This window comes from Macadamia integrifolia, chromosome 13 (assembly GCF_013358625.1).
Source record: "Macadamia integrifolia cultivar HAES 741 chromosome 13, SCU_Mint_v3, whole genome shotgun sequence".
NCBI classification, from domain to species: domain Eukaryota; kingdom Viridiplantae; phylum Streptophyta; class Magnoliopsida; order Proteales; family Proteaceae; genus Macadamia; species Macadamia integrifolia.
The window spans coordinates 22,444,503-22,453,524 of record NC_056569.1 but is presented as its reverse complement, the minus strand read 5'-3'; the positions used below and the strand labels follow the sequence as shown (position 1 = coordinate 22,453,524).

Below are 9,022 nucleotides of genomic sequence, written 5' to 3'. Positions count from 1 at the left end.
TTTTTTTTTTTTTTTATAGGAAACGATTTTGGATGTAAAGTAAAATGAAATTTAATAACCAAATATGAAATGATTTGAAGTTAGTAATATAATAACATGGGATAATAATTACTGAAGGTCCTTCTTAACCTTTTCCCTAAATTCCCCTTTCAATCAAACAAAGTCATAGGAAAGACACAGATTTATACCGATGAAGTGGCAAGATCATTCAAAAGCTGAAAAATCATGGAAGGGCCATATATTAGATCTGGGTTGCTCCCCAGGCATTCAAGTACTTCCTGGTTAATTTCTTGTCCTGATGCAAAAAATGCAAGAACAAGAAATACTATCCCAGAAGATCCATCCATTCTTCAAGGACTCTTCAGTTGATGGGGTTGTTCTAGTTTGAAACCACTTGGCCTCAACAAACATTGCCTTAATGAAATCTGCCCACTGAAAAAAAAAAAAAAAAAAAAAAAATATTAGTAAATTGATGTCAAGTTCTATATGTGGAAGATGATAGTTTTGGATTAAAGACATGATACCGTTTTCCTCATGAATGGTAGGATATCGCAACCCTGTTCTTTGAGAATGTCATAGGCCATCTCATTAGTGGTGTTAAAGAGAGCTAAGAAAGAAATCTTCATGTAGCCTGGTAGTTCTTTCATTGCCACCATATCCCATCTGAGAAAAAACAGAGTAGATCTATTAATCCCAGAGGGCAAGGGAAAATATAAATCTTTTAAAATAATTCATTATTTTGTTAATTTAAGACTGTTTCTGTTTCATCAATAATTAGGACAAAATGAAAATTAGAAGAAAAATTATATGTACCACCCTTAAAAAAAAATCGAATGACATGTGCTGGTCACTTTTTCCTGAAATTACTTCCACTTCTCTTTTCTGTGGCGGTGTTAACTTAGAGCTTTGAAAAATAAGAAAAAACAATATTAACCCTGCTATTTATTCTATATAACCTATCCCAAATGTTTGAAACCCAATCCTCCCGGATAAAAATCGTCTGCAATTCCTTATCCGTGCAATACCGTGCAATACCCCCTTCAGATGGTGACACGAGGATAAAGCGAATTGAATGGCTTAGATTAATCCTACATTGATCCAACTTCAACTCACTGGTTTGGAGTTGGATCAATATAGGATTAATCTGAACCGTTCAAACCACTTTGTCCACGTGTCATCCTTTTAAGGGAGTATTGTATAGAATTGTACAAGATTAGAATTGCAGACGATTTTTATCCCAATCCTCCCTTGCTTGATTTTGTTAAAAACCTTCTCCCTCTTCCTCCTCAGACTGAATTCGAATTCTAAATTCACAAGGTAAAGAGTATGGAAAGGAATCAATAAACTAAGATGCAAATTAAGGAGAAACCAGACAACTGGAATGGATTCACTGATGAAAATATAATTGAGAATGAAAAAAAGGAAACACTTAAGTTGTAAACTAGGCAGAAAACAAAATTTTACTAGAACAGAGATGGGGTTGAAGAAGGTAATCGAGGGCTAGAATGCATCCTTGCAAAACTAGGAGACTAAGAGCATGGGGCCGCGAGTTTAACGCAGAGGACACTCACAAGATAACGAAAGATTGGAACGAAGGACTTGAAACCCAAATTGATCGATATGAGGGTTTATGCAGTGACAGAACACCACTAACAAAATAGACTAATCTCTTATAAATTTCGTAAAAGTATGGGTGGTACGTGTAATTTTTAGAAAAAATACCCTCTTCATGTCATATTGGATTTTTTTAGGTGTGGTATATGTAATTTACCCAAATTAAAAAGATACTAACCTTTCAACTGCATCAGTAAAGAGCTCAAGTTCCTCTAGAGAGCCTTAGAAATCATAAATATCATCTATTATTATAACAAAATTCATGACTTTCCTAAGCCAATTTCTGCAGCGCTCATACTGAGGGTCATAAGTAACCCCCATACTCCACAAGGAACTCTCCACCAACCGGTCCCTTGCAAAGCTCAATTTCACTGCTAAACCGAGATTTCGCCACCACCTAAATAGCAAATCTATTGATTCAATTAGTACAAAGAGATGCAGAGTGACAGAAACACTATATAGCTAGCTTTGATCTTGCCATGTCTTAGCCATACCTTGATGCATCTCCGAGATCTCTCTGATATATTGCTTGAACCATGTTGAAGTCCAATTTGGCCAATTCGAGAATTATAGGATTCATATCCTCTTCTCTCTGGTATGCATCAATAAACCACCATGTCTCTAGCCTAAGCATCCTCCAGTGCAAGGGAACTTCCAAGGAATGAGCATAACCCTGACATCTTAGCCAAGGGTTCACCTTTCTTGTTGAGCATAACCCTGACATCTTCTGTAAGTTCCTTGTCTCGTGTTCTGATTGTGTCATCCTAGATGAAAAGACTTCTACATGAGCATATAAAATAAAGGAAAGCAACATGAACAAACTATGTAATCTAAATGGGCTAATAAACATAGAGGATTAATTCATTCCTGGTAACCCATGAACAATAGGATCCCATGTAACTAGGGAGGTCACCATGTGGGGAGAAGATCTAGACTCATAAAGATAAGGGGTTACCACATAACTGCAATGTAATGACTTGAAGAAATCATAGTCCCAAATGGTAGGTTGGTAGATTATTGATGGTTTATTATTGTCTTCTGGTTGTTGGGATTGGATGCTAGCAACACATCAGATTTGCCAATTCGATCGCACATTGCATGAAGCTCTTAGTATGACATATCGAGGAGGATGCATTGAAAGAGAAGAGGGAGGATTGGAAGCAAGAAGTTGAAGAGCCATTTCTTGAGTAGTCTTCGTTATGCTGTAATGTTTTGGCCTAAATCTTAGTTTGCACCATGAATCACACATGTATATATATATATATATATAACTGTTGCTGAAGAAGACAAACTACAACAAAAATAAAGCAAAATATCTGAGGGCAATAGGCTTTATGCATGACAGGTATGTGTATGGTCATGTCTTCAACTGTTGGATGGGGGAGAGGGGATATTTATTTACACTTCTGCCACCCGGCCCCCACCCCACCCCACATCGCATCCAAACATTGTAAGGAATGACTGAATATGCATACGGTTGTGCATAAAAACCGAGTCTATTTTGAAATAAGGATTGGTTTCTACTGGAGAGAAAATAGGAAAAAGTTTCACCATTATTTGGGTCTAGAATCTACAAAATTGCATACCATTGGTTTCTCAATTTCACATTTACCATAAAAATTTTGAGATAAAAATCCGAACCTATATCAAATCAACGACGAAGACATGCCCTAGAATTGAATTTTATCTTTAGTTGGAATGAATACCTAGGACATACGTATTAGAATACGTTTAGATGTAGCTGATATTTTGTGGACAGACATATATACACCAATTAACATTCCATGTCCTCAAGAAGATCTAACCTCACCAAAGTTGTCCCTATAGCAAAATAAATCTTTTAAATCTAAGGAGGGTGGAAGGGAGTATGCCAATAAATGGATGACTTTAAAAGACAGATATACGCATGGTCATAAATGAGAGGGTATGTGAGTTCACAGATGACACGTATGAGTAAAGGTCGAAGGGAAGGGTGAGTCTGATTCATACAAACCATCAAGTTCATGGTCAGCAACAATTTCCTAGGTTCTAATTGTTTCGATGTAATTTTTTTTTTTCTTTCATGCGAAAAATTTTACATGTTGAAAAAATTTTCAATATTTATTTCGTAGAGTTAAAATATATTTGTAAGATGTCCCGATAAAAAATTTTAATGCTTTTTTGTCATTTTTTTTTTTCATAAATAAAATTAATTAAAATAACTACATAAAATGTCATATAACAAATTTGAAATATGCAATCCATATTTTATGCTTGTAGAAATCATTTTTGGGTGGCCACAAGTTAAGAATTTTGAATTAAAATTTTTGATAATTAGAATCTAAAAACAATGGTTAGATTGGGTGCTGGTTGCTGGTTGCTGATGTCAATTGAATTGACAACTCCAATAATATGTTTAACATTAATCATAGCATTCTCAATTAATTTATTAGGATGCATCTTTGCGGTTTTACCTGGTTGTTGCTGCTGAACGCAGATGATACAATCACTAACTAATTTGGGGTGGAATTAGATAATTAAATGGATTAGGAATTTTTTGAAAAAAAGAAAATGAAAAAGAAAAAAGGAAAGAAAAGAGAGCTATTCCATGGGAACCTCTTTGAGTTCAAAATCCTGCTGGATGACAAAAAATATAAAAAAAGTAAAAAAATCAAAGGAGAAGCAGCAAGAGTGTAACTAAATCACTATAAACACTAATAGCCATCAAAACTCCCCAGGTTTCTTCTACTTGTCTCTTTGCTTTTCTTTTCTTTTTTTTCATGAAAGCAAGTAAAAGGGAAAAGAAAAGGAAAATTCTCAAGAAGAGGATCAGTGAGTAGAGGGTCATCTCACTATGAGAAGAACAGGAAGTTAGAAGCCTAGAATTGAGATGCCAAAATCACAGAAAATATTAATAATTATAACACTGAGGTTTGTCAAGTAAAAATGATGGAAACCTTTATCTAAGAAAAGGAAAGGGAAAGGTCACAATTAAAGCCTTTCTCAACATCCAAACATCAGTCAAAAATCTGTAGGAAAAAAAAAAAAAAGAGAAAGTCCACTAGAATTGGTCACATCAAAAAGTGATCAACAAAAGTATCAAGTTCAATAGAATGTCCAAAATGTGTGCTTCAGTGCCTCGTCAGGTGAAGATGTTGGGAAATGGTCTGAAGAGCTGTGCTTATCGGGTAATAGTATGGGAAGAACAATAGGAGGGTCGTTGGGAGTGAAGGGAGGTTAATCCTTCTGAGGAAAAATTGTTTCATTGAAAATGACACCTTAACTGGAAAAATATATATGAGTGGTAAAATTAAAGTGATGATATTTCTTTTAACTTTGAGGGTAGCCTACAAAAATACATTATATTGAATTTGGGCCAAATTAATCTCGATGTAAATGTTCATATGATGCATAACAAAGGCAACTGAAAACACGAAGATGATCATATGTGGGGGTGTTAGAGAAAAACCTGATGAGGAGTGAGACCAGTAAAAAGTGTCAAGAGACGGGTAATCAAGTGTGTTATTTCCGTAAGAAGGCAGTCATCCCAAAAGATGTGGGGAGATTGGCTTGAAAACGAATAGCACATAACACATCGAAGAGGTGTTTGCATTTAGCCACACCATTCTATTATGGTGTTGGTCATATTACGGTGATGAGGAAACACCATGGGTACGAAAAAAAGATTGCATTGATCCCGACAAAAATTCCAAACCATTGTTGGTTTGTATGGTATTGACAAAGCAATTGAATTGATTTTTCACATGGGCAACAAATAATTTGAACAGCATTAAAATGTCAAATTTAAGATGCATATGGAAAGTTAACTGCACCGTGAAAAATCATCAACAATAGTCAAAAAATAATGAACACCGATATAGTGGAGGCGTATGGTCCTCAAATCTCACAATGAATTAATATATATATATATATATATATATTGTGTGTGTTAAGTTTTTATTATTATTATTATTATTATTATTATTATTATTATTATTATTATTATTATTATTTATAATGAATTTATAAAATTTTCAGTTGTAAAAGTAGAACTAGATGAAAAAGGTAAACAATATTGTTTGGCAAGGGGGTATACATCATAGCGGGAAAGTAGGTGAGAAGAGAAAACAAGCATGTTACGTAACCCACTTAGTGATGCTATAACTCATGGATAAATGCCGTGGATGCAAGAGAGAGAGGTGGAGAATCAATGTGAAAATACTGTAAGCTATCACGTTCATGGATCCGTCCAATCTCTTTTCCCATCAAGCAGTCCTGAATAAGATAATGAGATGGGAATCTTTTTTATGTAAACATTTAAATAGGTGTTGATTTGATATGGACAAAGATAAGATTATGTTTAAACGTAAGGATATAGAGAAAATGACTTAGTCTGATGGTGATGGTGGGGTGAGTGAGATTGGCAGATCCAGAATTCTGAATCAAAACACTACTACCATCAGGAATGCCAATAAATGGGGTTGGTAGGTAATGTGATTAGTAACCCTTGTGTCTAGAATCCAAGTGGAAGGAGAAACCTTGACTAATCCTCAAGAAGACTAGTGCAGTAACCCACTATCACAGTTTTCACTTAAATCGCAGATGCACAGATGAAAAATCGAACCTGAGACCGGGCATCTATCTACACAATCTCCAATTTGTCCTAACCATATGAGCAACCCTAGGATGGGTCTAAATTGTTTTCTCAATAAGAGAGGTCATGCCTAATGCATTGCACACCAAGCTGACTGTGTGGGGCATTGTTCCACTCAAAAATTTTCATGATATATTTATATGAAAAATTATCTCATCAAAAAGGGGTTCACATACATGATCAGGGAAAAGATAGTGTTAGTGCATTTTCATATGATTAGGACATGAAAGGTATGGAAAAGCATTTCCGCACAATCGACCTGGAGATTTTTTCCCCTTTCAATGATTAAGGAGTTCTTTAAAAAAAAATTTCAACGTAATCTTCCAATGAGAATAAGATCCTTATCATGTCAATTGTGCTCTTCAGACCAAGAATTTCAAACTCAAAATCAGGGATTGAATCAAACCTTATTGATTCTAGATCAGATAAAAAATAGTCGAAATCGGTCCTTCATATCTGAAGCTTAGCAATTCGGACTTAAAAAACCTTAGAATCGGCCACTCAGGAATGGCTAGAATCAGGATTGGTCGCCATTAATTCTTATCTGAATGGGTCGATTTGACCAACCTGATTTCAATTTTTAAAGCATCACAGTGGGTTTACATGGTTCAGCAGTGTGCCTACATCAACGATGTAATTCCTTAACCATGCTTTCATATATTGCATGATATGCTACAAATTTTTATGGCAATCACCTCTAGGAACTCACAATCCCTGCTTTAGTTTGTGCAATCAGACAAACGAGGACTACTATCCCAATCTTCAATCAAACCCCCCACTTTAATGAAATTACAATAATTGAACGCAAATAACATATGCAAATCCCTGTCAACACAATGGCCAATATTGGCTTATAATCAAACTAGATTTTTCAACTGAATATGCAACCTAGAAACTCACAATGGAGATTTACAGTTAAGGATGACCTCCTGCAAGGAAATCATGCAACCAATGGCACCTTTAGAAGGAGTTTAGACCATTACATGTTTTCCCATAAGCACACAAATTGAGAAAACACCCACAAAACTTCTTTGCACTAAGACGTTTCTCTATGCATTTTCTCTGTTTAGAGAACTTCTCCTCGTTTCTACGAGCACATTGAAAAAATAAATCGAAAATCAAAGTCTGGATGACCAAGACATCCTTTCAAAGTTGAGCAAGTCTGAAAGAGTAGCCCAATCAAGATTTGGCCTTTCAAGTTGGACAAGTCGAAAAGAGTAACCTAAGGGCAAGTCTGAAAAAAAAAAAAAAAGATCTTCTTGTGATATGGGGTTTATAACAAGGTGGCGGCAATGTTTAGCACCCTTCCAAATGGTAGATGAGATTATAACCATTGGATCAACCAATCTCCATCTCCTGAACTCAGGTGTAGTGAGAGCTTCTAGATCGGAATCTTTCTTCTAGGTTATGGTATTCCGTCATACACATTAATGTATGATCAAGTGTGGTGTATTGTACCGAAGATAGTCTACCCAACTAGCCAAATCGATGCCAATGGAATCTTACCCTTCATTGGTTCAGTGCAAATTTTTGTTTTACTTTAGCCTCAGATATGGAATCTGTAGACATGGAATCATCTCAATCGCTAATACTTTGATCCAATGAATCGTGCAGTACCTGAACTTGGTACACCAAACCTACCAGAGAGCTCATAATGGAATATAGGAGCTAAAAACGAGATTTTGCATTATTTTTTTAGTCGAGGAGCAAAAAAAAGGCCTGAAGATGGATGCAAGCTATTGTTTTCATACTTCTGTAGGCAAAACGGGCAGAGAGCATCCCAAACTCATTCAAACTTCTTCAAACCTCTCTCAACTTGATTCTTTTCTACGCAACCATATAAGAATCGCCATAACTTCTCCATCAGAACTCGTAATGACACGATTAACTTGCGTTGAAACCAGACTTGCCAAACTTTTTTTTTTATGAAGAACTCTCAGGCTAGTTCAGACATTAGCTCCCACTCTTTCTCTCTTGTGAACAACGGTCACAACCAGCAGCCCCCTCCTTTGTCGTGTGATGTGGGTTTTTGGAGGATTCTATCTGGTTTTTTGAGGAACACATTTTTACTTTATTTCCCTGAAGACCATCTCAGAACTAAAGGAACGCCTAAAAGGTTTTACTTGATTTTCACTCTTGGGATGATATTTTGAACCGATTCATTTCTTGGGCACATAAATGAAAGAGGAATTACCAAATGTTTTTTTTTTTTTTAAATGGAATCTAGAATAGAAAAGATCACCTGGGGAAAGTTACCAAACGGGCTCTAAGACTTCTAGAAATAGCTTAAAAGTGGACCCCCACTGCACGATCATATGAAATCGTAATTTTTGATATACGAAGTCTTCACCTGCTACTTTGGGCCTCTACCAAACACTACTCATGTACCCAATATACTAATAAAAATGTGTTCCACATGTCTAGGTGCCTCTGTAACCCTTCCAATTGACCAAACTGCCGTTGATACTTTGTCGTTGGCCGTCTGAAAATTTTAGCTCTTCCAATTCCTCAAAGTTCATTGTCACATCACCAATATGACAATAATGTCACCAACAATGACAACACAATCCTAGAATACTTCAGGTACCCAAAAGTTTCTCTCTTTTTATTTTATTTTAGGGTCAATTTATCGTAACCAAAGTGATGGATTGGACAATTATAACTTTCTTTTGATTGCCACTTATCTTATTTCAATAATTTTTTTAAATGAATATCAAAAAGAAATTTTAAAAAAATAATAAATTTACTTTTATGTCATTTGAGTTTTTTTTTTTT

General features: G+C 35.5%; 1 pseudogene; it reads right to left on the bottom strand.

Moving 5' to 3' along the window:
* The window catches only part of LOC122059104, a 4,787-nt pseudogene extending 2,410 nt beyond the window's left edge, over nt 1-2,377 (bottom strand).
* Between the last annotated feature and the right edge of the window lie 6,645 nt (nt 2,378-9,022).